At 52.6% G+C, this 27,149-nt stretch overlaps 1 protein-coding gene and 2 long non-coding RNA genes across 9 annotated transcripts in view; 2 read left to right on the top strand and 1 right to left on the bottom strand.

Annotated features, from left to right (window-relative positions):
- The window catches only part of LOC309368716, a 53,959-nt gene extending 45,603 nt beyond the window's left edge, over nt 1-8,356 (bottom strand). For both annotated transcript variants that reach the window (XR_014167896.1, XR_014167897.1), the window contains exon 1: nt 8,180-8,356. This is a non-coding gene — a long non-coding RNA (uncharacterized lncRNA). The remainder of the gene's footprint in view (nt 1-8,179) is intronic.
- A 10,045-nt stretch (nt 8,357-18,401) lies between these two features.
- LOC309368710 lies at nt 18,402-21,251 on the top strand. Its single transcript, XR_014167881.1, has 2 exons — nt 18,402-18,651; nt 21,037-21,251. It is a non-coding gene; the product is annotated as an uncharacterized lncRNA (long non-coding RNA).
- A 499-nt stretch (nt 21,252-21,750) lies between these two features.
- Nucleotides 21,751-27,149, top strand: part of BCOR (BCL6 corepressor) — an 85,559-nt gene continuing 80,160 nt past the window's right edge. For 3 of the 6 annotated variants that reach the window (XM_081908938.1, XM_081908939.1, XM_081908933.1), the window contains exon 1: nt 23,565-24,106. The gene's annotated coding sequence lies outside the window, so the exon portion shown is untranslated. Of the gene's footprint in view, nt 21,826-23,564; nt 24,107-24,690; nt 24,956-27,149 lie in introns of those variants that run through there. The other 3 variants (XM_081908936.1, XM_081908940.1, XM_081908934.1) reach the window with 3 other exon arrangements.

Raw genomic sequence — 27,149 nt, 5'->3', positions numbered from 1 at the left:
TAGGGGTTTCCCTTGGGGCTTACTCCTTCCTAGTAAGTGTGCTTCAGATCAAATAAGACAAAAAGCAGAATTCCAGAATGTCCTCTACTCTATGGGTAAAATTGTGGTGAAACTGGTGTCGTTAACTGACAATGAACTGAACACAGGCAAGTTTTAATCCATGATATTTTAGCATGCATGCACACTGTATTTCCCATCAGCCCCTCGACCCAATTATGTAGGAGAATTGTCACAAAACCAGCATGCTTAAGTCTAATTAATGCATGAAAGGGTTAAAAGCATAGAGCAAACTGTCCTGCCAGGCTCAGCTCACCTTTGGAGGGAGTAGGTATTCAAGCATTTGTTCCCCTCAGTCTACCTAACAAGCTCAATGTGTGAGGAAGCCTGAGCTAGTTGTCCAAGCTCATATTGGATGGCTTTCACAAGCCACTCTTGAGTTTGTATATAAATCATTTCACCACTTGGGAACTAAACTAAGTTTTACTGTCTGTGAAACTGTGCATACTGATGTATGGAAAAGCACATGAACCTGACCTTTAGAGAGTTTGTAAGGAAACCATTTTTAACTTACTAAACATATGGTATTTTCCTATTTTGGCAGAAGAGGAGACTATTTCGGAACTCACTTGGAAAGGCATTTTTAAAAGGTCTAACTGCCTAAATTTCCATGCTTTGCTTTGCTACATATTTTGTGATTTTAAATATCTGCTGGGGTTCTCTCACGAAAGAGTGCATTCTCCAAACTTGGATCTTGGCATCCAATGAATGCTTTTATATACACACACACATTCTTCTGAATCAAAAGGTTGCATATGGAAAGGTGCCATGCAGGATTTAGCCAAAACGGAAACGGCGTTTCCGTGTGCTGCGCTGGTGCAGGCTCGCCAGAGCAGCTTCGTCACACTGGCCACGTGACCCGGAAGTGTCTCCGGACAGCGCTGGCCCCCGGCCTCTTAAGTGAGATGGGCGCACAACCCTAGAGTCGGACACGACTGGCCCGTATGGGCAGGGGTGGGTACCTTTACCTTTACCTTTAAGTCAAGACCATTTTGGTAAGTCATATGGCTAGCCTAGACAGAGAACAGGCCAGAGGTGCTAGTGGACAGGCAAAATTGGTTCCTTTTCTCCCTCTGTATAGTCCATTAGGTACTATTGTAGATTGCACAGTGCTCTAATTATGTGACATGTGCATACACCATGTTTGGCACACCTATGACTTGTACAGCTTCCTCCCAAGATATTGCAAATAATTTAAAACTTCCTATAACTGGGTTATGTGGTATATTCACATATTTGTATGAATCTGTATTGTAGATCTTCACTAGGCAGTGTGTGTCTCTAAACACAGCATCATTTTAAAAAGAAAAGGGGGAAATAATGCCCTGTCTAGGCACATTATTTTAATGATGGCAGAATAAACTTTTCAAGACTTGAGGATAAACTGTTAGCTTATTGAGTGTTATGTAGAGTTTAAAACTCTCTCTTGTTTAGAAGACCCCATTGCTTTAGCACTTGTTTGTAGAAGGAAAATTAGGAGGTGATTTCACACAGCCTGCTTTTCCTCTATGGTACAAAGTATTCATAACTATGTGGCAGGATTCCCAATGGAAATGGGTTTTTTGAGCAAGACCCAAAATTACTAACATGGCCCTGAGCACAATTGTAGGCTAAAAATAAAAAAAAATGCAAAGAAATTAATATGCACTGAGTTTGTGTTTTATTCTCAACTTGCTCTTTGAAATGATAGGTCTCCTCACCCAAAGCATGTGACAGAGAAAAAGACAATGGGAGCCTATGAATGAAAATGAATTACTGGGGGCCATTCAAAAGGGGCAAGCAATCAGTCAGGGTTTCGAAACTCAACCCACTCTCTTTTTAAAGGAAAAGCCATAGCCATTACAGTGGTACCTCGGGTTAAGTACTTAATTCCTTCCGGAGGTCCGTTCTTAACCTGAAACTGTTCTTAACCTGAAGCACCACTTTAGCTAATGGGGCCTCCTGCTGCTGCCACACCACTGGAGCACGATTTCTGTTCTCATCCTGAAGCAAAGTTCTTAACCAGAGGTACTGTTTCTGGGTTAGCGGAGTCTGTAACCTGAAGCGTATGTAACCTGAAGCATATGTAACCCGAGGTACTACTGTATTGAGTAACTACCACTACCTAGCAGTTTCATACTCCAGGAACACTAAAAAAAAACAACCTGCAGTCACCACCTAATAAGCACCAGGTACAACCCTGCTCTCCTGCCAACCTAGCAGCTCGAAAGCACCTCAGAGTGCAAGTAGATAAATAGGTACTGCTCCGGCGGGAAGGTAAACGGCGTTTCCGTGCGCTGCTCTGCTTCGCCAGAAGCGGCTTAGTCATGCTGGCCACATGACCCGGAACCTGTACTCCCTCGGCCAGTAAAGCGAGATGAGTGCTGCAACCCCAGAGTCGGTCACGACTGGACCTAATGGTCAGGGTTCCCTTTACCTTTACCTTACAACCCTGCTAGAGGGCTTTTTGAAACTTCCTTTTGGAGGGGGGCAGGATTGGAGGATCTCAGAACTCCAAATATGGAAGCCAAGGCAAAACATACCCTCATATCCTAATCTCTGATAGAGAGTTCATTCTACAGTTTTCTTTTTCACTGGCAGTGAAGGCCCACTGGCTTTCCACGGGGCATGACATCCAAGGCTTCTCGCCTAAGGAGAGGACTAAAAACATGTTTCATTTATCTCAGCCTTCCTGCTCCTGTTTTTAAGATCAATACCTTATCCTTCTGTTTGAGCGCAGGGCCTAATTACAAGTTTTTGACACGACGCTGCAGTCCTCTGAGTGAAAACCACAATAATGCCAAGCCTCCATTTTCTATTCCCATCAACCCAACAGCCAGACTGGGGGGCTCGAAAAGTGTTCATTTAGCGCGCCAAGTTCTCGGGTCTGCACAAGGCCAGCCAGGCTCTCTTGATCAGACGCATGTCCTCCTGCTCATCCCTCACCTTCCTCTAAGCCCACCAAGTGGCGGGGAGATCCTTGGCTCTCATCTTCTGCTGCCTTTACAGGCTCGTAGGGCAGCCTGATCACGTGCCCCTGCTGTGTTTGTCTGGCCTTGGAGAACCTAGTCTACGCGTGGAGCCGGAGCTCGCTTTCCTATTTACATTCCGCCTGCCCTGGGCCTAAACGAGAGGCCAAGCAGAGCTCTCTCGCTCGCTCCTGTAGCATTTGCGCTGCGGTTCCCCACCGGCTCCCTCCCTCCCCCCTCCGTGCGAGACGTGGGAAGAAGGAGCGAGTGGAGAAGATAAAAGGGAGCTGCGTGCGGAACAAATGTGCTCGAGGGTGGCTTTCGGTGGCGGAGCAGAACCTTGTAAATGAGAGATTTCCGTTCACAAGACTCCGCTTCCACGATTCCTGTCCTGCCCTTGAACTGCCAGGCGAAATCTCTGCGTCGTAACCAGAAAGTAAATCAAATCGAGCCTGCCTGCCTGCCTGGCTCCGGGAAAGAGCGGGCGAGCAACGCTTGGCTCGGTTGCTAAGTGCTGAGAAGTGGAAGGTTTCTGCTTCAGCCCCAGCCAAGCCGGTGGTCTGTTTGCCAGGCACTGTTTACTCGGCGCGCCTGCACAAACGCGCTCGCTGTTTACTAGGCAGAGCTGGCCCGGGGGCTCTTATTTTCACCAGCCTGCCCAGAAGCTTGGGAGCTGGGGGCTCCTCTGCACTTGGCAACCATGCCGACTCGGCGAGGGTGCAGAGGGGATCGCGCCCTTTCCGCCCCGGATTAATTAATTCAGAATACTTGCTTCTCCCACCACCCCTCGCGTCCCTTCCTCAAATCGCACAGGCCGTTGGGAGTCACACACCGCTGCTAAACATATGTTGAAGGGAAAAAATGAGCAGGGAAGCCTCCGTTTGACGTCCTAATCGTGGGGATAACTAGTCCATTAGAACGGCCCTTCTTGTTTACCACGAAGTAAGGTGTTGGGGTTCCGTCCTTCTTGAGAGCCGCAGCCTCTGATCTAGAAGCCTTCGTGCCCAGTCCCGGGTGTGCTTTGCATAGGGAGTAGGGAGAGGATTTGTGGTTAAAGCAGGACGGAATAAAAGCAGCTTTCTCCATTAGCCTGGAGCGAGGCTATGGTTTCATTTAAAAGAGCCCAAGGGAGCACCAAAGAGCCCACCCCCACCCTTCCGTGGCGAACGCACCATCGTCACCGGTCAAACAGGCTTTGCAGGTTTTTTGACAAAGCACAGCTAAAACCTGAAAAACCTGTCTGCACTGGCACAACGCTCAGACGGGGTGGGAGAGAAACGAGTGCGCACCGGCGAAGAAAGAAGATTCTATCGCCCTGCTTCCAGACCTCAGAAGACTAAAAGGAAGAAAACATCTGTCTCCAGCTCATACGCACCAGATCTGAGCCCAAATATTGAAAACACGTGCTGGCGTTTTTAAGCACTGCTTCAAATTCAGTCCTGAAGGGATCTCGGGTACGTGCTCTCTACCCCCCCCCCCCCGCCGCCCCCATCAGTAAGATTAATTGGCCCTGGGAAGGAGCTTCCAAACTTCTACTTTACAGCTCCACTTGGTATTTATTTGACATTGCTCATCTGTTACTGCCTCCCAACGATCCACAAGCCATTTAAGTCCGAGAACTTCGACAGATCGCTGCTGGAGTGCAGAAAGAGCCTACGCCGCATTTATTTGGAAGTGTCATTCATTTCAATTAAAAAAAAGTATTTCCCCCTAATCCTTACATTCCACTGAAATGAATAAGAGTTACTTCCACACAAAAGGGTTTGCCACCCGATGCTTCTGGCGTCTTAGGTTTCAGGACTTTCATCTAGCAGAGTGGTGGATCGGGCTTCCCAGTGAATGCGTTTCGGCTGCAAGGGTGCCAGCAAGAACTTGCGATTTAATTAGCACGTGGTGGAAGTCCTTTAACCCTCCTGGGTTAGGAAGTCAAACCAAACGCCGCTGGAGAAAGAAGTCAACACCTTCGGCCAAACCACGGGCCAGCGTAGGTAGGTGCTGCGGCCTTGGGGACCCCTGCACCCGCTTTCTAAATAGTCAGAATTGGCTCTCCCGCTCCTCCTCCTCCCCGTCGGCCCCACTGTAATCCGATTAGCCCCAGTGCATTTAAAGAGGAAAGTGCCTGGTGCCTGCTTGCCTTTAGAAAAGCAGACAAAGGTCTAGAAGGCAAGGCCTCGGGACCGACCGCAGGAGGCTGATGTCTGTTAATATTCAATCCGGAGCGAGATAACAGGTACAAGAAAGATGCTTCTCCGCATTCCCACTATCAAATCACCATGCAAAGCTGAATTCGCTCCTCAAATTTGACCACGATCAAGCAAACATAAAGAGAAAAGAAAAAACAAATGAGAATATGAAGGACAAACGTTATTTCTCTCGAGACAAGACGGAATTCCCGCGTCATCCCAAGAGTTTAATGCACAGAACCCCCTTTGCAAACTGCTAGGAATCAGATAACTACTTCAAAATAACAATAGGAAATACGATATTTCCTGGTCCGCCTTTCTTCTTGCCAAACAACGTACTTGAGGACCGCAGCCCCTGAGGCTTCTCGAGATAATTTCTGTTTGGAAATCAGGCTAAAATTACATTTGCATTCTGAGCGGGTGGCGGGATTCGACTAACACGGTTCTCATTACGTGTGTCTGGAGGTGAAAGAGCAACCGCGTTTGCGACCCGGGTGCCTTGGCAGCAAAAATCAATCGTCTCGAAATGAAGAAGCATAGAGCTCCTGAAAGCCCCCTGCCCCATTTCTTCAGCACAAATGGAAGACTTGCTCCACTCACTGCTAAATGTTAACATGCTGGCGGACGTCACTCATGCGCCTCTCGAGCGCATCTGATCAGAGGTCAGAATTTTCCTGACCTTGTCAGTCGCAAACAACCAAATCTGGCCCCTTCCACTTTTGTACGCACAATCACAACGATGGATACTCCATTTAACTGGCAATCAGACCAAGCAGCAAAAACAATTAAGAAATCAGTTTGCCTTTAGAGACGATGGGCACTTGCCTGGAACAAAACTGCACCACCGGCTTGGATCCAAAACACACTACCTAGAAGTACGTAAATCTCACTGAAAACAGTGTATGCAAACCGCGCGCCCCACCCCCGTTACTATAGACATTCTTGCTACGATTTATCGATTTCTAATTAACTGGGATGTGGTTCTGGGTGGCAGTCTTTTCCTAATTTTGCATTTTCTATTCCAAAAGGAAAATATTTGCTCTTCTTTAAAACAAGACTGCTACGAAGCGCTGGCAGACAAGGCAAAGCTCTGGCAACGTTTAATTTACACACACACACACACCCTCTGTAAACCAGTAGATTTACAATCTCATGTATTATGTTTATGCGACAATTTGGAGGGGGTGGGGTGGGGATCTCACCGCTGACTTGTCCGCATATTTGGGGCTGGTAAAGAGAGAGCACGCGAGGCCTTTTCGCCTCTCTAAGCAGCATCCCAGTACCACGACGTGCAATTATCAGCCCCTTAAAATAGGCGACCGCCACGCTGAATTTCATTTTCAGTCTTCACAAAAACAAAACAAAAAATTTTCTTAGCACTTTAGGGCAAATCTGACTGCGTTGCGTGTACACGGGGGCGGGGGATTTCTGGGGTTTGAGCAGCAGGGCGAGGGGGGAAGGTAGTCTGGAACCGATTCAAAGGGCTGCTGGTTCGTTCTCCCTTTTGTGACCAAATTTCCAGGCAGTTAAACTTCTCCGACGGCTGTGACATCTGTAGTGCGCCGTTGGCGCATCAACTCTTTTCTTTTCCCTTCCAGCAGCCCAACCCCCTTCCATCCATCAGCAGAGGTGATGGGTGGGGAGGAAGTGAACAACAACATCAAACAACCGAAAGGGGGAAGAGGGGGAGAAAGGAGCACGATGGAGAGAGGGGTGGGGGGTGGGAGGCACAGACGCATAAAAGCTGGCAGGCAGGGAGAACCAGAGCCATTTAGGCTCACGGCAGCCTCTAGTCCGCAACTCCGCTAAGCAGGGAAGAACCCCTGGATTGAAGCCCACACCAAGATCCGGGGGGGGGGGGGGAGGCTTCGATGCGAAGCTAAAATGCTGCCATGACCGGAAGAGTGTGTGGTGGCTTTTGCCTCCCCCGTCCCCAGTTATAATGGGAAACGGTAGGGGTGGACCTGATGGAGAGGGCACTTTATCGACGGCCTGTTCCCAGATCCAATGTGACGCATTATTCCATGCGCTCGCAGCAGCTTGAAGCCCAAATCCGCAAGGCTTTGATTCCTGCTCGGGTCTCTCTCTCTCTGTTTGTGTGTGTCTCTGAAACTCAGCCAAAACTCTCTGGCGAGGTTTCCTTCCTGCTCCCGGGGAGTCTCGAGCAGCCCCCACCCCCCCGCTCCGAGCTCTTTGGCCTCCCCGCCCTGGTGGCTGGGGGGGGGGGCAGAGGAGGAGAGGAGGAAACGGAGGAGGGGGGTGGGAGGGAGGCCGCGGCGGAACTTTTCCTTTCTCGCTTCTCGGGCTTTGTCCACCGGCTCCCCCTGCTCCCCTCCCCCACGCGGCAAGCTGCTTGACATTAAAAGCGGGCTGGGGGAGGGGGAAGAGAAGGAAAGTTAACAAGCCAAATGGAGCGGGGAACAAGGACACTGAGCCAGGGAGGAAAGGCAGAAGAGAGACCCACTAGTGTCCGGCTGCAAAAATAAAAAAATGAGGGAAAGCCTTTTAAAACGGCCCGGCGAGGCGGCTGGGAAGGAAGTGGCAGCCGAGAGGGAAGGAGGCTGCTGGAGGGGGAGGGAAGACGAGGCAGCGCCATCTTTTCGTGTCACGCAGCAGGACCAAAGACTGACTGCCTCACTCGGCGGCGGCGGCGGCGGCTGTGTCTGCCTCGCTCGCTCTGCAAAGCGCGCCCTTAGGCAGGCCGAGAGGTGGAAGCTCAGGGCCGCGCAAGGCACAGAGCAGGCGGCAGCCGCCACCGCCGCTCCGCCAGCCTCCCGCGCCGGCCTCCCGCTCCCAGCCGTGGCTGGTGCGGAGCTGCGCAGCGAGCCCGCTTCTTCAGAGCAGCTCTCTTCGCCCTCGTCGGCTGGGCGAGAAGAGCGGGAGGCCCGCGCCGGGCCTAGAGGCAGCGCCGTCTCCAGACGCCGCGGCTGGGTTTCCCCTCTCCCACCCCCGCGCTGCCGAGACTGCCGGCTGGCCCCTTTCGGTTCTCACCGTGGGCGGCGGAGGCCCCTGGCCTCAGGAGAGGAGCGAGGCGACGCGCCAGGGAGGGCAGCCAAGCGGCAACTTCCCGCTTTGGAGAGGCCTGTCTTCGCGCCCTCCCCCCCCCCCCGGCTTAGCCTGGCCGTCAGCAAGGGGTCTCCTCGCTCCCCGCGGCGAAGGCCTCGGAAGCCCTGCCAGGCCCGCGCCCGCCCGGGTGGCGTTTCCCAAGCGCTCCTCCCTAGCCCTCCCCCGCCAGCCAGCCAGCCCTGGGGCGGCTGAGGTGGCTGCCGCCGGGCTTTGTTCCTCGCGCCTCTTCCCGCCCTCGGGGCAGGCTTCGCTGTACCGCGAGCTCTGGGGCCTGCGCCAAGGAGGACTCGGCGAGAGCCGCCGCGTTCCCCGCAGGAAAACACCAGGGCGGGACGTGGCCAAACCGCTTCGCGGAGGGTATCGCCACCGCAGCTGGCCTCCCAGCGCTTTCGCTTCGCTCTCTTCCCCGCCCCCAGCCAGCCAGCCGCTTCAGCTCAGCGCCGTTTAAACCGGGGAAAGGGTCTCTTTCATTGTGCTCGGCAGAATCACCTGCCTGCTTGGCGAGCAGAGCTCGCCGAATGGCGTTTCGCACAACAGCGGCCGTGTAGCCGCGGCTCGGGCTCTGCCCTCGCTTTGGCACCGACAAGCTCCCCAGGGCCTCCAGCGCGCTGCAGAGCGCGAGGGATAGGCAGGGAGCCCGTTGGCATCCAGAGCAAGCGTAGCTCTCCCGGCGGCGCCCGGGAAAACCTCGCAGCCTCGCTCGCTCAATCTGGCCGCGCTGGCGAACGAGCACAAGCAACTACGTCGCTGCTGCCTCTCAGACCTGCTGATGCGGGGGGAGGGGAGGGAGGGAGGGAGGGAGCGGGAGCAGCGCCTGGCGAAGGGGGATTTGATGGGTGGTTGGCTGCGCTTCGGGAGGGGAGGGAGGTTGGCTGCGCCTGGTAATGAGGGATTTGAGGGAGAGGGAAGGGCGTGTTAGCTTCGCCTGAGAAGGGGAGGGCCCCCTGCTATTAGGGGTGGGAAAGCGGGGGCGGTTGCGCCCGAGGTTTGGTGTTTTTTGTGTTTTTTTTAATTGGAGGGGGTTGTGGAGGGGGTAAGGCGTGCCTTCTGTTTCTAATAAAGGAAGCGACTTTTCTCGAAGGAAGAACGAAGGTGCTCCGGAGGGGGGGGGGCTGGTTAGGATGATGGAGGTGTTGGATGGGAGCGGTGTGTGTTTGTATGGTCTTAGAAATGAATAGATTGGTTATACCTATGGGGAGAGAATGGGGGAAGGGAAGAGGATTTGAGTGTGGGGGTTTTTTGTTTTGGTTTTTTGCGGGGGGGGGAAGCCACGGATTTCAAACCTTTGCCCCAGGGACGCGGGGGATTTGCTACTAGTAGTTTGGCTGCCCCTGGTGAGAAAGGGATTAATAGTTTGCAGATTCGGGCTGGCTGCCTCCCCCGAGGGGAGATTTCAAGGGAGACGTTGGCTGCCCCCCCCCGCGATCGAGGGTGTGCTGTGGGTTACGAACTCCCTGCACCAGGGAGGAGAGGCTGGCAGGGGCTCCGTGTGCCTTGCTGGCCGGCCCCGGTGTGCAAGCAGGGGCAGCCACCGGCGTCGGGAGGGCTTGGCGGTGGCTTTGCCAGAGGGGAATCGATGGGGCGAGGAGGGCGGGTAGAGAGGTGTCGGGCTGCGCCTCGCCAGTTGGGATTTGAGAGGGGCGGTAGGAGACGCGCCTCCTGTTTCTAATAAAGGAATCGGCTTTTATTGAAGGATAAACGCAGGCAACTAAAGTCGTGTGGGCTGCAGCCGCCGAACTTCGTTAGTTGCTAATCTGGCTGCCAAGATGAAAACCTTTCGCGAACGTTTGAAAGACGGCAGGAGCTTTGACACACGCGGCGGCGGCGGCGGCAGAAACGCACACTGCCCCCCCAGCTCCCCAGCCCCTACCGTGCCCTTCCTAGGAGGGGGTGTGCTGGTGGTGATGATGGGGAAACAGGAGGCGTAGCCCCTCCTAACGGTTCCGGCTTTGGGGGATTGCCAAGTTTTCTTTGACTTAGGGGAACTCTGGGGATGACTAATCGCACGCCAAGCTGGGGTTTACAAGGGTTTTCTTTTCTCGTCACCCGCAGTTGCTGACCCCGCTCGCTCCAAGAAAGGAGCTGCGACAGGCGGCTTCTGAGAAGGCCGAACAGCCAGGAGCCCGAGTCTGGGCCGCGGGGAAATTCCCTCCCCAACCCCGGAGAGAAAGGTGCAGCTCAAGGCCAGAGCCTGGAGATCGGGGGAGGGGGGTGAGCGGCTCTCTTCCGGCGCGGAGCGAAAGCTGCCAGCCTGTTCGGGCGCCCTTTACCCGGGCGCAAAGTCTTGCTCGTTGCTCTGCAGTACCCTCTCTCCTGCACACTTTCACTTCGGAAGTTTTTAAGGGCTGCAGCCTAGAGAGGGAGGCTCTGGAATTGCTGCCTCCTCGCAAACTCCTGCTCATTTTAATAGGGTTTACTTTCACCGCCTGCCAGCGGCTTGGCTGTGCCGCAGCAAAAGCCCTCAGGCAGCAGGGCTAACACATGCGGTGCCATCCTACGCCTGTTTACAGGGAAGTCGATTCCCGCTGTACTCCGGGGGGCGGGGGAGGGCTTATTCAGCAGCGTGCTTAGGGTTGCAGTCCTCGATGCGGGAACACGGTCAAAGAAGATGATAGCTGAATCGATGTGCGTCCGTACTACGTTGCAATCCCTAATCACACTTACTTGGAAGGAAGCCTCGCTGATCTACCTACCGATCAGAGGTGTTTGAAACACCAGTGTTATACACTAAGGCTTAGAGCTCATGTACACTGATGCGGACTTCATCCTCATTTAGTTTCTCAACACAGAGTAGGCATGGCTGGATGTCTCATGAAAACGTAATTGACATTTCCTTCCGAGTTATCACGTTCAGGGCCAGCACTACCATTAGGAAGAATGGGGCAGCGGCCTCAGGCAGCAGATGCTAGAGGGTGGGTGGGTGGTGTTGGGGAATAGATGCAAGTATTGGTGTTGGGGACAGATGTGTGTGTGTCATGGAAGGTTTTCCTTCAGGTGTGGTGGTTGCTATCTGTTCCCAGTGTTGAAGCAAGATCTGATTTCCAGTTTGGCTTTCTTCTTTCTACATGTGGAATGGGGAAGGTCGCCATCTTGACCTTTCCTCGGGCAGCAGAATGCCTTTCTGAGCATGTTTATGAACACATATTTATCTAGAATTATTTTGCCTCCTGTTTAGTCTCATTGACATCAGTGGAACCTCTTTTGAATTACAGTTATAACTTTAGGTTCTGAATCTCAGAGTTTGACACTTCAGGGCCCCTTCACTCCACATTGGAGCTAAGGACAAATATTCAATTGACTTTAATGTCTTCAGAGACTACCTGGCCTGCTTTATTAATTGTTATAACTGTAATCCTCCAGATTCTGATCTGGAGTAAGCACTTTGCACCTGATTCCTGCTACCTCAACATTAAGGAATACTGTGGAAATCAGCTGAATTATATGGAATTTATAAAATCTGCTATTATTCTTGCACATGGGGCAGTGCTTTCAAAATAATATTTTTTATCACAGCCCTGTCCTTGAGAGGAAGCTTAGCTGCAGTAAAAATGAGTTGCTAAAAACAACTGGAGTGGTGGTTGTGTGAGGTCTGAAGGCTCGTTCCATTCACTTAAGGTGGACCTCACTTCCTCCCTTGAAAAGCATTGTCTTTGAGGGGGTGTCAGGAAACCATTTGGAACATTTTGGAGGTTGCCTTATGCTGAGTCAGACCATTGGTCCATCAAGCTCAGTACTGCCTACACTGACTGGCAATTTCATAGCAGGGTCTCCTCCAGCCTTACCTGGAGATGAAGTGATGGATGGAACCAGGGATCTTCTGCATGCAAAACAGATGCTCTACAACTAAGCTATGGCTCTTCCTGTATGCTTGATCTATGTTGTTGGTTTCACGTTGGAAAGTATTGGAATTATGACTTCACAGTCAACAGTGATTCCCTCACGTGTGACAGTGAGATCAATGTGAATATTGGCTTCCATCCACCTCATTTCACTAGCAGGTTTGCTTGGGCTACATTTTTTTAATGTGTGGAGCACTGTGGCCTTTACACCCACTTTTTAAAGCAAGTGATACATACCTGTGCTTTTATCCTGGTTGCCCATTTGAGTACAATCACTGGAGTCTGAAACAAATGGGCTTTACTTCAAAGTATTGCATCTAGGTTCAGCTTGGTAAGAGGTCTGCGGACAACCTCCAAGCTTGGCTTTTCATGGTCCTGCTTCCTTAGTCCTTTATCCTTCTGAGGAGGGTTTTAGGTAACCACAATTACAGAGGAATTCTGTTTTGCGCTCTGGTTCTTTGTTGGTACTGGGAAGCAGCCTTTGCCTTACCTCACAACTCTAGTTCAGATGAAGAGAGCAGAGGGAAAGCTGGACCAGCCAGCTCAATATGTTTTGCTACAGAAAATGTGTCCCCAACCTCCTCCTCTGCCACCCTTCTGCCTCTACCTGAGGTGACTGGAGGCAGCCTGGAGAAGCCCAGTGTGCTGAAGAAGGTGGGGGAGAAGGGAAAAAAAGAGGCCAGAGAAGGGGTGGGGAGAAGGTAGGTGAGAATGCACAGCAAGCAGGAAGCAGTACGTTCCTTGGGGGGCCTGAATCTGCCACCCCCTCCCAGCTGTTCCCATCCTGCTGTCTGCAGTGACTGCCTTGCCAAGAGTTGGGCTGGCCCTGAGGGAAGAAGCTACTGGGCCTCAGCATACCTAAGGTCCCAGGTGCCTGAAGAAAGGTGTTTCCTTTATAATGGCTTCTGAGACCTCAGTTCTACTGTAAGCAGTCCCCACATGGTGACACTCCCACAGGACCCTTGCGGACAAAGAATTACCTACACAGTTTCTACAAAGTGATCAAGCCACCAGCCCCTTCCCCTACTTTCTGCACAGCTGTTCTGGAAATTGGCTATTGTGTCTCTGTGTTTCAGAGATCCAGAGGCTAGATTAACAAATCCTTGTAATTTCATTACTCCCTAATGTGGCCAGTTATGGCCTGGAATAGAGGAAATGGGTACGTTTTGGCTTGGCCAGGATTAATCAGGCAGAAGGAGTTTGAAATTTTATATCGTGTTTCTTGTGGTTTTAAGGAGTGTGCTTGTAAGCGGATGTTTTTCCATGGCTAGCCAGTGTGCTTGATTCATAGCCAAACTCACAACCTAGTTAAGAAGGGTGCAGCTGAGGTTGTGTCCATGTGGCTCTGTTGAATTTCCATGGGATTCTTTGTTAACCTGTCTGTGTATTGGGCTGTTTTTAGACTGGGGAAGGAAGCAAAAAAATTTCTCCCCTTAACAAAATATATTTTCTTTTAGTTCCATGTTGATTTTTCTTTAAGTCCTTCCCTTTGCAGGGAGTTGGACTAGATGACTCTCAGGGTCGCTTCTATCATTGTAGGCCAGATTGTAGCCACTGACTATCTAAACCGTTTTATCTGCATCCCTAGACCTGTAAGGTTCTGAAAAGAATGTCCATGTTTTGAATCTAGAAATAATGGCATTCACACATGACACATTCCTTACTTTAGAAAGTTCCCAAGGACATTTTGCTAATAGGCTATTACACTGGTGTTGCCTCTCTAACTTAAAAACACACACAAAGAAGCCAGGAAGTGTCTTTGTTAGAAGCCTTCAAAATAATCAGTGGTTTTATTTTAACTAGCACACTATTTAAAACACTTTTAAAAAAGAAAGAAAGAAAGAAATGAAGGCTTCATCCACTTCACACAATTTCTCCGGCCCAGCTCTAACAATCCGCATTGTCATTTCCTTCGTGCTCAGGCAGGCCAGAAAATTTGCTGTTGCTGCGTGAGCTCCTCAGCATGAACGGAAAATCCAGCTTGGCCACAAGGACTGTTCGGCGTTACGCTCTCTCTCTCTCTTTTTCTCTGGTGTTCCGGCCTGCTTGCTGCTGCGGCTGCCGCCGCCTTTAGTTCTCAAGAAAAAGGAGCCCAGATACAACCACCATGGTGGCTCCAGAGAACCAGCTGCACACAAGGGCAGCCCAGGAAAAGAAATGGCTTCCTCCTCCCCTCCTTTTCAAGCAGAAGGTGGCAGAGAATGATTCATCGCCTGCATCCAATAATTAAAACAAAAGCCAGTGTCGGCGGAAAGAAACCCTCTCTGGAAACTAACAGCATTTCCCATTCCCGGGAGTTGAGAATGCAGTTTGGTAGAGGGATCACGGTGGCTGGTTTCCGGGCCTAATTTTCACAGTGAGGTGATAAACCTGTGCCTGGCTGTGTCACCTCAAAAAGCAGATAGCGGTCGAATGCTCCTTCACAGAACACACACGCATGCACACAAATCCTGCACCCAGAAGACTAGCATGCCATAGAGAAGGATTCTAGCCTATGTTTCTACCTAGCGTGCTAGTTTTCTAGGTGCACAGAATATGCTTCCATGGCGGAGCATTTTGTATTTTCCAGAGTGAAGTGGCACAGCCCAGAAAGACATTTTACCATCACAGTGAGAACTAGGCTCTGGTCCTGAGGGGGCGAGGGCTGTCTCTCTCTCCACCCCCCCTCCCAGCCGACTGCACATTTATGAGTTTGGCTGTAGCCTCTTCCTAATTTCTAAGGGTATTTATGATTGAAGGTTTTTGTACTCCAGCCTGTGCTTAAAGTAGTGCTAACTTCGGTCACTCTTGGATAAAGCCAAAAATACACTTGGCACAAGTTCAGGGTCACCCCATATGTTATTGTGGTGAAGGGCTGCAGCAGACATTGAGAGCAGGGCAAAAGTGACCACTGGTTCAAAATGAGTCCCGTCCATTGTGCTAGCAATGCTCCTACCTTCCTTGAGATCCCTCGCATGTCAGTGAAGGTTCAGATACTAAATAGGTGCTGCCCTGTGATTCAAATAAATTTCCTATACTTTCCATAGCCCTGCTTCATAAAGTTCACACAATAAGGCATTTAGAAAGTAATCACTTTGAAATTGGAAGCATTGTGAAAACCAACCAACCAACCAACCAACCAACCAACCAACCAGATAGATAGATAGATAGATAGATAGATAGATAGATAAATAATAAATAAAGCAAGCTAATGGATCATGGGCTGCCTTGCACATCTGGAAATATATTTCTCGAAGGAGCCTTGTCTGTGCACAAATTGAGGGATATATATAGAATTGTAGAGTTGGAAGGGACCACATACTCATCTGGTCCAGCCCCCTGCAATGCAGGAATCTTTTGCCCAACATGGAGCTTAACCCATGACCCTGAGATTAAGAGTCTTCTGCTCTACAGACTGAGATATAAATCTCATGGAACTCCCCAGGACTTATTTTCCAACTCAACATGCACAGAATTGATTGGGCTGGTCTGAGTAGGAGTTGCTTCCATGTAATGACTGTTAGGATGGTTCTGCAGTCTAACACTGGAGGGGAAGCCGAAAGTGATTTCAGCTAGATGTTGTGAGTCAGAGGTTACTTGATGTGGAGATAAAGGCTGCAGTCCTACTCATTAGGGCTGAAGAACTTCCCACCCTCCAGATCTAGTGACACTCCCAGCTCCCATCAAACCTAGCCAGCATGGCCAGCGGTCAGGGAGGATCGAAGCTGTAGTCCAACAACAAGTGGAAGAGGAGGTTCCTCAGCCCTGCGATACACACTTCCCTGAGAGCAAGACCCATCCATCTTAACAGGACTTCCACTTAATACTTATGAACCCAAGGAAAGCTAATCTAGTCAACTATCCTGTTCTCACAGTGACAGTGGTGGTTGTGGGACCCGTGGCATTCCAAGTGTTTTGCACTACAGCTCCCATCATCCCTGACCCTCGGCTGTGCTGGTTGGAACTGGTGAAGTCCAGTAGTAATAGCTGGGGGGCACACATCAGCCATCCTTGCTGTTCGGCATATTGGCCTCTTGCTTTTGTTTTAAGGGGGGGTGGGGAGATGTTTTTGTGGTTTGTTTCTGCAGGAACTGAGCCTTTTGCTGAGAGGCAAAGGTCGAGACGTGTGAGGAGGTGATCCTTTTGCGCTCTCCTTGTTTATCTTCTCCGCCTCCTCCACCCCACCCCACGGCACAGCAGGGCCCTGCGTCGCAGCTGCATCTGACTGCGAGGAGAACTGGACAGGGTTGAAGACAGTAGCCCTTTCACAGACTGTCACCAGCGCTCCGTGATTGGCTGTCAGAGCAGCGCGAGGCTTGTCCTACACTCGCCCCCCTTCCGAGCCGCCCTGCAAGTCATGTCACTGCCTTCCCTTTCCCGGCTGCACCCCAGAAGTGACAGACAGGCGGAGGCCGAGGTGTGCGCTCTGCTGGGAAGAGCTGCTCTTGGCGAGTCCCTTTGGAAACACTCCCAGGATTTCCAGCCCCAGCATGCAAGACAATCAAAATGGCCGAGGTAGTAAACAGCCACAAGTGGCTGCCGTTCAGCCCTCGATCAACGGTGTGTTGTTGTTGTTGCTATGATGGTGGTGGTGGTGCTGTTGGTGTTTCAAAAGCGGGCTTAAACCGAGCCTCCTTCCTACAGGAAGGCCATCTAAAGCCTTCCCAGTTAACAAAAGTGTTTCCTGTGTCGCTACCTCAAGAGTAGGAAACCTAAGATCCCCGATAGTTCTTCTGGCACACCAGGCAGGTTGGGCAGCATTGCCTGAGGCGGAGAACCAGTTTCTGCAATGCAAGGAAATCTTCCTCAGGTAGATCTGCCTGAAGAAAAATCCCGTGTAGTTGAAAGGCTCTGCTCTTTCAATAAAATATATGCCTCGAAGCCTGCGATACTGCATCTTTGTGGGAGAGCCACCTTATCGGAGGGAAGGATGAGGATGAGCTGTTTGGAAATGGCTCTCTCCTTTGCTTTGGCCTCCTGGCACGACCAATTTCTGTCTCCAATAGGGCTAAAGGGGCAGTTGCACTCCACTGTTTCCAATGCATGTTTATGGCCATGTCCACAGAAACCCCTATATTCCGATTTCAACAACAAACATACCCAATTGTTAATATGCTTTAAGTCATTTTCTTACAAATGGCAGATGAGGTGCTAAACCGACACCTGACTTACCCTACTAAGCACTGCAGGTCTGGTATCCAGCTTGACTGAATGCCCTCTCCTTGAAAATAAAAACAATCCGATACAGCGCAACCAGATGTCAAGGAGAGCGGTTCTGTGTAGCCTTCTCCTTAACGTGCTACCCTGCATACACAATACATTTAAAGCACATTTAAAGTGCATGGTTCTCCACAGAGATTCCTGTGGAGTCTGTCGGGGTAAACTACAGTTCCCAAGACTATGTGGGGGAAGCTATGTACGTTAAATACATGGTATAGAAATAGGTGGGTTTTTAAAAAATTATTATTAGCAGGGTGATGGTGTCTCGAAGCATTCCATCAAGCGAGCCCTCAGGTACTGTCTGAAATCAAGACAAATGATTGCCAGCGACACAATCTGCTGTTTGTGAGAAGTAGGCCTGGGGGAGACTGGAAAATGTAGGTGAAACAGGAATACTCCCCTCCCACACACTCCGGAACCCTTTGTTCATTGACACTTTCACCCATTGTGAGGTTGCTTCTGTCTCCTGCAGACAGAATGGCTGCTTTCTCCCTAGGAAGCTAGAGTGGATTGTGGGACAGCCTCACAACAACCTGCGGACCGTCCACCACAGGCGCAAAAAGCAAGCAACAGACCCATAGATCTGTGACGCGCTGGCTTAGGTGGAACAGTTGTTCCTCAGCTATCCAAGGCTGGAGCCTCGGTTCGCTCCAGTCTATCTGAATGTGGTGCTGAACCAGAGAGAATACGTTAGCTTGAATGAATGAATTTGGCTCTTGTTTAGGCCTCATAAAAGAAGAAGAATAAAAAGAATACTGGCAATTGTATACGTATACTTGTAGGGTTGAGAGTGTTTTAAATGCATACTAAGCTAGAGGAGGCAGAACTTTATCTGTGACTCGTCTGCCTTTCATAGCTGCTTCTTTTTTTAACGTTTCAGGGTTAGAAGTCGAGGCCTTGTGGCTTCTCTCTCAGTTGCCGGTGCGCTGCATCTGTGTCACATGCCTCACAAAATCTGAAACATGTTCTTTCCTGTCTGCCGAGCGCGCACCGGCGCTCTGTGTGCGCCAGGGCCAACGCCAGCCGACGTTTCCACTCCAACTGCAACCGCTGAGAGTTGAAAACATGGTCGTCCCTCCACGCCTACTTATGTTTACGCAGAAGTAAGCCCCATTGATTTCAGTGGAACTTGCTCCCCAGTCCGTTTGTTTAGGATTGCAGCCCAAGTGTGTGACTTTCCAGGACGTAACACAATCCCTGTTAGAAACTTGGCAGCGGCAGCCTGAGAGGTTTTTCGCCTGCGAGCACACATTTCGATCACTTTGGGGCCAGCAGAAAGCCACGCATTGCTCCGCCACCCATTGGCCCAGAAAAACAGCACGGACTTCCAGCCCCGGCCCCCCTCTGCTGCCGCGCCAGGTGTGTGTGTGTGTGTGTTTTAAGTAGGGGGAGGGAAAAAAATCTTAATTTCAATGTCTTTTGTTTTCCTGATGGTGAAATCAGGCGTGCAAGAGTGGTCAGAGCCTCTGTCTAAGGCCAAGCCAAGGTGGCCTTGTTTTGTTATTCAGATTTCTACACTCCCATTAAAGCAGGCTCCCAGGAAGCGGCGGCCACGGCTTGATTTAACGCACACTCAAGCAGGGCCATTCAGAGCTCGGGAGAGCGCCGGGTTATTTATAGGTTTTTTCCTCGGCGCTGTGCGCCGCCGTAGCCAAGCAGACCGCTAATGAATTTAATCCTGGCGACACCCCTAGGAAGGAGAAAAGGACTGAGTCACGGGCCGAGGTTGATCAGGCCCGGGGCCTCCAGCGCGGCGCGGCTCCGGTGATTGATTACGTGCCTTGCCAAGAGACCGGCCTGCTGCTTCGGGATGCAGCGCTGCCTGGAAAAGGGGCCAGCGGGGAGCCACGTGGAGTTCAGAAAAGAAGGGCCGGTGCCATGTGAATCCATTGTCGCGCCAAACAGCCAGAGCGAGGCGAAAGGCTGCAGCTACGCGGTTCCCCTCGCCTCCCAGCTCCGCAGAGAGGCGCTTCTGGCCCGTCCTCCACAGCAGCGCTGCCTTCAGGAGGTCTTTAAACGCTCGGCGTGCCCGCAGCGGCTGTTTTTTTGGCGTGGATTTCCCTCTCCGACGCTTTCGGTCCCGAGGAGCGCCAGCGTCTACGGCTCGCTGGCTCCGCTCGCTCTCCAATGCTCCTCTTCTCTCCCCCCACCCCAGCGCAACGCACAACGGCCTGACCCGAGGGTCAGCTCTCCGAGGAGGCGAGGGAGGAAGGGAGGGAAAGAGGCCTGGCGATTTGCGGCCTCAGTTCCTTCGGCGAAGGCTCCCTCGGCGATTCTGCTTAGCAAAACACAGGCGGGGTGAACGCGGGGCAGGGGGTAGACTTAGCGACCGAGACGGACCCCCCCACACACACACAATGCCTGGGGAGCTCGGGAGGCGTTGCGTTTGCAACCTCTGGGAATCCTCACCGGGTGGGGGTGGGGAAGACAGGCACTCAAGGAGCGTAAAATAAAATCTGAAAACAAAAACAACCCGCGTGATCGCTAAGAACTTACTTGCTTAGAAAGACCCTGCGCGAGCAAATGTTCCGGGTCCTTGAGACGCGGAACGTCTAGGCAGCTCAGTCCATCATAAACTGGTTAAACAATGGCGTTAATGAAACCAGTCTTACAATCCAAGGACTTCGACTCAGTTGTGTTGCTCGGCAGGCAGGTTCAGTATTTCCACTGTATTTTTTATTTTATTTTTAAGGAATTTGTCCTTTCCTTTTCTGAAGGCTCGACCATACACACTCAGAGACTCAGAATGTTTTTTTTTGGGCTAGAGCCGCCTCACATACTGTCGTAACCATATTCAAAGGTTCCTCAGAAAATTAAACGGATATGATTTTAAAACCGTTTTAAATACAGAATCAACCCACTTTGCGAGCATACATCTACACTTGCTTGTCCAGAAAAAGAAGTGAAAGTAAAAGCAGGGCATTTCGACAAGGACTCCCTTTTTTATCTCTGGATACGGGGGAAATGCACATGTATCTAACAGAGGCCTTCCACCCCCTTCGCCATCCAGCTGCATGTCTGTACCTCACGTGTGCTCCGTCTAATAACTTTTAATGTCTAGCCCTAAAACGTCTTTATAAAAAATAGCTTTACAATGTAATGGGCCAGGTGTCCTTGCACTCGTTGCCGGAGATTGAAAAAACGTGCAGGATGGTTTTCAGATGCAAAGCTCATAAACTGGGAATATGCAACCCACCCCCTCCATATCGGATTTTAAACTCCACTTCCAGGCACCTCTGGAGGAAAACCTTCCCGACGCATTTGCAATGCACACACTTCATTGGCAACTTGTTTCTTTACTCTCCCCTCCCCCTTAAGAAAGCGATGCCTTTTTGCCATTTCTATCAGCTGGTTTTAAGAAGCTGAAAAGCTTGTGTGCCCAGCGTTTCGGGTTACAAACGGTAGATATCTTTCACTTCTGCTTTGAAAGCGAAGAGGAGGCTTTCCACCCCTCCCTCTCTCTTGTATAGATGCAAGCTAAAAATAAAATCCAACAGAATATTAGCTTTCTGGCTAGAAATAGGTATCAAAACAATCAAGCGATTATTCATGAGATAAGAACTTGGGGTTTAGGTTTCCAAATCCTTCTAGCAGACTCTACTTTTAAGAATCTCCTGCTTTCCATTAAAACGTAAGAGATTCGCATAATTAAAGAAGGAAACTGCATACTGAGTAAGCAACTTTTTTAATCAAGGCAAATGTTGCTAGGGACCGGGTTTAAACATTTCCCCTTCTTTCCCACAGATTCCTGGACTTCGCGAGGAACAGGCTGGCGCGCTCGTCGGCGTTGAAATAGCTAATCTCTCGGGATGCCGCAGCTCCTAGCATACTTACCCAGGTATAAACAGCTTACGCAGGCAACATAAGAGTGTTTTAAGGACGCTGGAGCGAAAATTAAGAGCGAGGGCTTGGTATAATCACCTCTGTAGTCAGTGACAATAAAATTCCATTCAATTCCACCCGGCTGGTTTGTGCTCCCCTCCCCCCACGCCCTCCTCTTATAGCTAAAAACCGAGACACGTCTAATCCGAATCAGACAAATCCCGGACCCCAAACTTTCCTGACAAGCATGTTTAGGGTTGCAGCCCTGTCGGATTACCAATGGAAGATGCACTCTCGCGAGTAGGGACCCGATACCTCTACAGCGCAATCCTGTGGCACGTTTCCTCAGAAGCAAGTTCCACTGTGTTCAGTGAGGCTTACTACGAAGTAAACGTGCAGAGAGGAGGACTGCAGTGGGAGCCAGTGATTCCCCCCCCCCATGCTGCACACACCATCCTGGTTAAAGAAGTGTCCCTGGATGAGTGAGGGGGCGCGCGCGCGCGCACGCACCCCCAACACACACCACCACTTCCCGAAGTCTATAGGGTTAAATCTTGTAGCCGGCGCCTTGCTGTTAATTCCAGCAATCGCTAGGAAAGCCATAAAGAATCACGCGCTGGGCGAGGGAGAACCGAACAAGCGAGGATCAGTCAAGATGGGCGTCCTGAACCCGACATTTACTAGCTGACCTGCCGAGTCAGCGCTACCAAAGTAAGTAGATACGCAAGATAACGACCATCCCGGCGAGCGAGAGATCAAAAGGCCGGCAGAGAAATCTCCAGCCGGTACTAGAATTACAGCGAAGGAGGGGAGGGGAACCCCTCTCGCCCCACCTTCCCAAGCGATTCACACGCCGTGACAAAAAAAAACGTGTTTGGGAGTTTCAGAGGTGGGAACCACGCGGTACCTTGTTTAGACCCTAAGGGGGAGGGAATCGGTTTTGGGGGCACTCCGAAAAGTAGCTTCTTGAGAACCGAATGGTTCTCCTCACCCAGAAAGGCTCGAGGGCAAAGGGGCGAGAAAGAAAGCCCCAGGTCGGAGTATGAAAACAGCGACTGGTGGTAAAATGAAGGATGTTGAAGAGTCGTGGGTGCAGGGGGTACATTGGAGGGGAACGGTGGCTTGCGTGCTTCTGGAAAGGAGAGATAAAGGGAAATTGCTCGTTTGGAGGGAGTCTTTAAATACAGGTTGGGATGAAAGCGGGACACCACACAGTTATCTTAAAAAAGGAAAGAAAAGAGAGGGCTGGAGAGGCATTTTCCCCCCAGGGGAAGAGTGGTGGCCAGATAAGACTGGGGGAGAGAGAGAGAGAGAGAGAAACACACGAAGAAGACGTTCCACTTTGGGCAGGCTGTGCGCGACAATGGAACGCGCGCGGGTGGGGGGAAAGGGAGGGAGGGGGAGGGGAACAAAGAAACAGCCCATTTGGGGTTCTCAGGGAAACGCAGAGAGAGGCAGATGAACGTGGGGGGAAGGAGGAAGAGCGCGGTTTTCCACACCTGAGGAAATATATATATATATATTAGGCGCGTGAGGGGAGGAGGAATGAACAGGCAGCGCCGTCCTCCTTCCGCCTCATACAAGGTTATGAGGATGCCGTTTACGAGGTGGAGGGCTTCTCCTTCTCCCTCACCCCCCTGTTTGAAAAGACTCTTAATGAAGGGCTGAGGAAAAGGGAGAAAAGGGGTCGCGAACAACACACACGCGACGCGCGGGAAGGTGCTCTTGCCAGAAGCCGACGTTGAGGCGGAGAAGAGCCCGCGCTCGCTCGCCTTGGCGAGGAGGTCGCGGAAGGGGGAGAGCGAAGCCTTCTGCCGCGGGCGAAAAAAGGAGAGGCGGGCGGGCGGGCTGGCTGGCGGGGGTCTGGCTGCGCCTGCTGCTGCCGGTGCCGCTGCTGCCGGGGCTTTGACAGCTTGGCGAAGCGGAGGGAGAGGAGCTTTATGGTAATTGCGGCTCTCTCTCCACTGGCCTTCTGGGTAGCGAGCCGAGCCGAGCAGGGAGTCTGGCGAGGGGGCGGGAAGAGACTTTCCCCCTTTTTTCCACCTCGCCTGGTCAAAAAGGAGAGCGGAGTCTCCTCAGGGCGCCCTCAGGCAGGGCAGGGCAAGGCAAGCAGAGCAGGAGGAGAGAGAGGGGAACGGGGGGGGGGAGCAGCCAGGAAACGCCGCGGTGTGGAGGGGGAATCAATTAAGGAGAGAAAGCGAAAAGCCTTGGAGAAAGGGAAAAAAAAGGAAAGAAAAGAGGCAGCTCCGGGAGAGCGCGGGGGGAAGAGAAGCCTCGCTGCTGCTGCTGCTGCTTGGGAGAGTGGAGTGGAGGTGGCTGTGCTGCCGCTGCCGCTGCCTCTACTGGCGGCGGCTCCCTGAGTGCTGAGCCCGCCGGGGGGAGGGGAGGGGAAAGAGGAGAGGGCGGGGAAGGGAAGGAGGAGGCGGTGGAGGAGGAGGAGGAGGCGAAGGGGGGCAGCGTGCAGCAGACGGAGCCTGCTCTCCCAGCGGCAAGGTGAGGAAGAGCGGCTTTCCCGGTGGATTAAATCCCCAGAGCCAGCCCAGCCACACACACGCACACGCCGCCGCCGCCGCCAGGACGCGGGGCTCTCGCCAGGGAAGAAAGAGCATGTAGGCGCCGTCGCCAGGAGCCGTCGAGCCCAGCCCGGAGCAGCCACACCAGCAACATGGCGCTGCCAGAGCCGAGCCGTCGGGCAGCCGGAGGGAGCCTGCTGCTGGCGGGGCGCTGAGCCCAAGCGATAGTCAAGCGGAGTGACCGTAGGTCTCGCTCCCCCCCCCTTCCAACCCGCGCAGCCCCAGCTGCCCTGCCGAGGTCCGCCGGTGGCCGGATTGTCCGACGTGGGGGCAGCCCGGGTCTCTCCCCCCCCCCTTGGGCTCGGAGGTTGGCAAACTTTTCTCGCCCACCCAGACTGAGAGTGGCTCGCTTTGGAGAGGACACGCTACAAGCTACGCCGGAGCGACTCCGCAGCGGCATCTCCGGAGCCGAGGCTAAGGTCAGCGCTCTCCCCTTTGAACTCTCCTCTCTCTCTCGCGTCTCTCTTTCTCTCTCTCTGCGGAAACGCCGCGACGGCCAAGTACCAAAAAGGGCGACGATCGCATGCGGTACGCTTGAGTCTTGGTACGCTTCTCCCGTGTGTGGGGAGGGGGGACCTCGACGAGGAGACCTTTTCCCTCAACACCCCCCGCCCCCAGACCTGGCTGGGGTGCGCCTCTGTGTGTGTGTGCGTATGTGTGTGTGTACGCGTAGGAGAGAGAGCGCGCGCGTTGGTCCCAGCCTGCCTCTCCTCGGTTGGGATCGTTGCCAGAATGTCTCTCAACCTGAAACGATCCGGGCTCCGAGGAGGAGGGCGGCGTGGAGGCGAGGGAGATGTTCGCGAGCACAGCGGTCACCGCCTGAATGCGCCTTGGCCGGGTAGAGGCGGGACGCGGAGGCGTCGGGTGGGGGGGGGAGTGCTCCGAGGGGCGGGTGTGTTGCGCGGGTTTGTTGAAGTTTGCAGGGTTGTGAAGAGAGGCGCGAGGTGGGGGGGGGCGAGCGAGCGGCGAGGAAAGGGGAAGCTGCCGGTCGCGCTCTGTCTGCTCCTCCAGCAGGAAGGAGGTGGCGGGCGGCGGGGGATCGAGAGAAGAGGCTTCCCGGCGTCTCGCTCCTCTTTTATCTTTCGGATTTGGAAAGGGCTATAAAAGCCCCACCTCTGGCAGCCGCCACTTCTGGGCTCCCAGGGGGAAAGGGGAGAGTGGGTGGAGGGGAAAGGAGCGTTTTTGGAGAGCTGCTTGGCTCTCCTTTTGGCCCACCGGCAGCGAAGTTCAAAGATGAGTACCGGGAAGAGACAGCCAACGTGATTGAGGTAAAAAGAGGCTCTCGCTTTCGGTGCGTGTGCGGGGCGTATTTGTTGCTTTTCTAAACGCTCTTGGAAAGAGACTGCGGAGGCTGTGGGAGCTTTTCTTCCCGGTTGTTTTCGAGGCCACTTTTTTGAGGGGGGTGTCGGAGTCGACTGGGCGGGTTGTGGGGGGGGGGAGGGAGAATAAACGAGAAGGATCGGGGGCGGCGGAGAGGCGATGTTCTAGAGCTGGTGGTTCCAGTTCAAAGACTTTGTGTTGCTAGTCTGGGGTGGGGGTGGGAAGAGGTCCAGCGCCGCCGTTAGGAATTTCGGGCGTCCTTTGCACCTTTCATTTCTGGCTCCGGGGAGGTTGAGAACTTGCCTCCCAGGAGCGGATGGCGGAGGCTGTTGGCTGGAAAACCCTGGCCAACTCCGGGGTTGCTTGCGCTCGGCATCTGAGGCACGTAGCTTGTTTGTTGCCAAGCCAGTCCGGGGGCGATCTCTAGCTTTGCGAAGCCTTCGCCTTTCGTTTCTGCCTCGCCGGCTGCGTCTCAGATTCAGAAAAGCGAGGTATGTGGGTGGAAGGAAGCGGGGGGGGGGGAGGGCGGAGAGAGAGTGGAGGGAAGCGTAGATCGGAAAACCCCAAAACCCCTTGAATCAGAAGCTGCGAGGGAAATACGTGCTGGTGTTTTAATGGCAATCGCCTCGGAGCTTGTTTCCGTATTTAATTCTCCCGAGCAATTCCCGCCTCGGCTCTCCATCTGCTCGGTGGAAGCCCCGCAGCTTCGCGTTCGCCTCCCTTGGCAAAAGGGCGGTCTGCGCTCGGTCTGGTCGCGCGGGCTGGATCTGTCAAGCTTTTGTAAACTTTTCCATGAGGCCTAGGCCAAAGGGCTCCTTAGACGGGCCCCACGAAGACTATCTGCCAGCAGAGATAAGGAGAGCGAGACTTCTCCCCTCCCGCATTGTAAGGGGAGTAAGGCGAAGCGCCCTTGCAAGATCGCCCTGGGACCTTGGAGACAGAACCCCGAGGCCAAACTAAGTTGTCCCCGGGGAGTGGGGGTGGTGTCTACATTCAGCATTGCCGAAGTGGATCGGCTCCCGCTCCCCCCCCCCGCCATGCATGCTGTTAATCTTGGGAGTCCCGCTCCTGGAGGCGGCTGCTTCCAGCTTTGCGCTCTTGTTCTCTCTTATGCACAAACACACACACAGTTCCGTCTAGGCAATGTTGGTGCTGGCAGACATGCCTGCGGGATGCGGTGCCCTCGCGATAGGGCCTGGTGGTTATAAGAGCTTCCGTCCCTTGCCTTGTGCTCCCTTAATTGAGGCCAGTGGGACTGCTCTGGAGTAAAGCAGGCCAGGAGGACTGGGCTCAATTAAGGTTTTGTCTTTTGTTTGTTTCCTCTTTATCAGCCTTGTGGGGGTGTTATGTAGGTGTTTTAAGTGGCAGCTGGTGGGTTTTGTCTTTTTGCGAACAAGACAACCTTAATGGCTTTTCGGCGGACCGTAAAAAGCAGGACTTGGAATTTCCTCCCCGTCCTCCATCCCGCAAGGTTTGCCACAGTAGACGAGATCTTTGAATTGGTGACTGGGAGTTAATTAGGAAGTATCCTCTGGATCAATGAGTCGCACATCCCATTAGCTATTTCCCAGCTCTTTGCAGAATCGGCCTTTCCATCTACTAAGCCGGAAACTGCCTAGTTTTCGAGCTGGGGTCAGATAGAGTCAAGGAGTTTTTGGACAAGCAAAGAAGAGTGGAATCTGGGAACCACCCCTTCCGACGCAGTGATTAAGTTCTCCCCTCTCTGGAAGGCCTGGAATCTCGCCTCTCCCCCTCTTTCCCCACACTTTCTCCGAGGGGAGCCTAGGCCCTTCGCCCAGGGCAACTGCGGGACACGAAACGCGCCGCGCGCATTTAGCGTGCGCTAAACAGGGACAGACAAAACCCCGTTTGTCAGCCATGAGGGTGGGCTGTTTCAGGGGTCTCGGTATACCCACCAGCTGTTGGTACTGCGGATGATGGTTCTTTATTACCCCATTTCATCTCGAAGGTGAGGTGCGGTGCTGCTGGAGGAGGAGAGAAAAGGGAAGGCGGCTTTTCTCCCCCCCCCCCACACCGGTATTGTTTCGCTCGCCTGTGATAGATCGGTCTAGACAGCCGTCCAAGCTCCCTGCGAGCGGAAGAACCGGAGCCTGAAAGGGAGAGTGGGGGAGTCGCAAAGGA

This window comes from Podarcis melisellensis (genome assembly GCF_964234715.1).
Source record: "Podarcis melisellensis genome assembly, chromosome: 4".
Classification (NCBI taxonomy): domain Eukaryota; kingdom Metazoa; phylum Chordata; class Lepidosauria; order Squamata; family Lacertidae; genus Podarcis; species Podarcis melisellensis.
The sequence above is the reverse complement of the archived record's forward strand: the minus strand, read 5'-3'. Positions and strand labels throughout refer to the sequence as shown.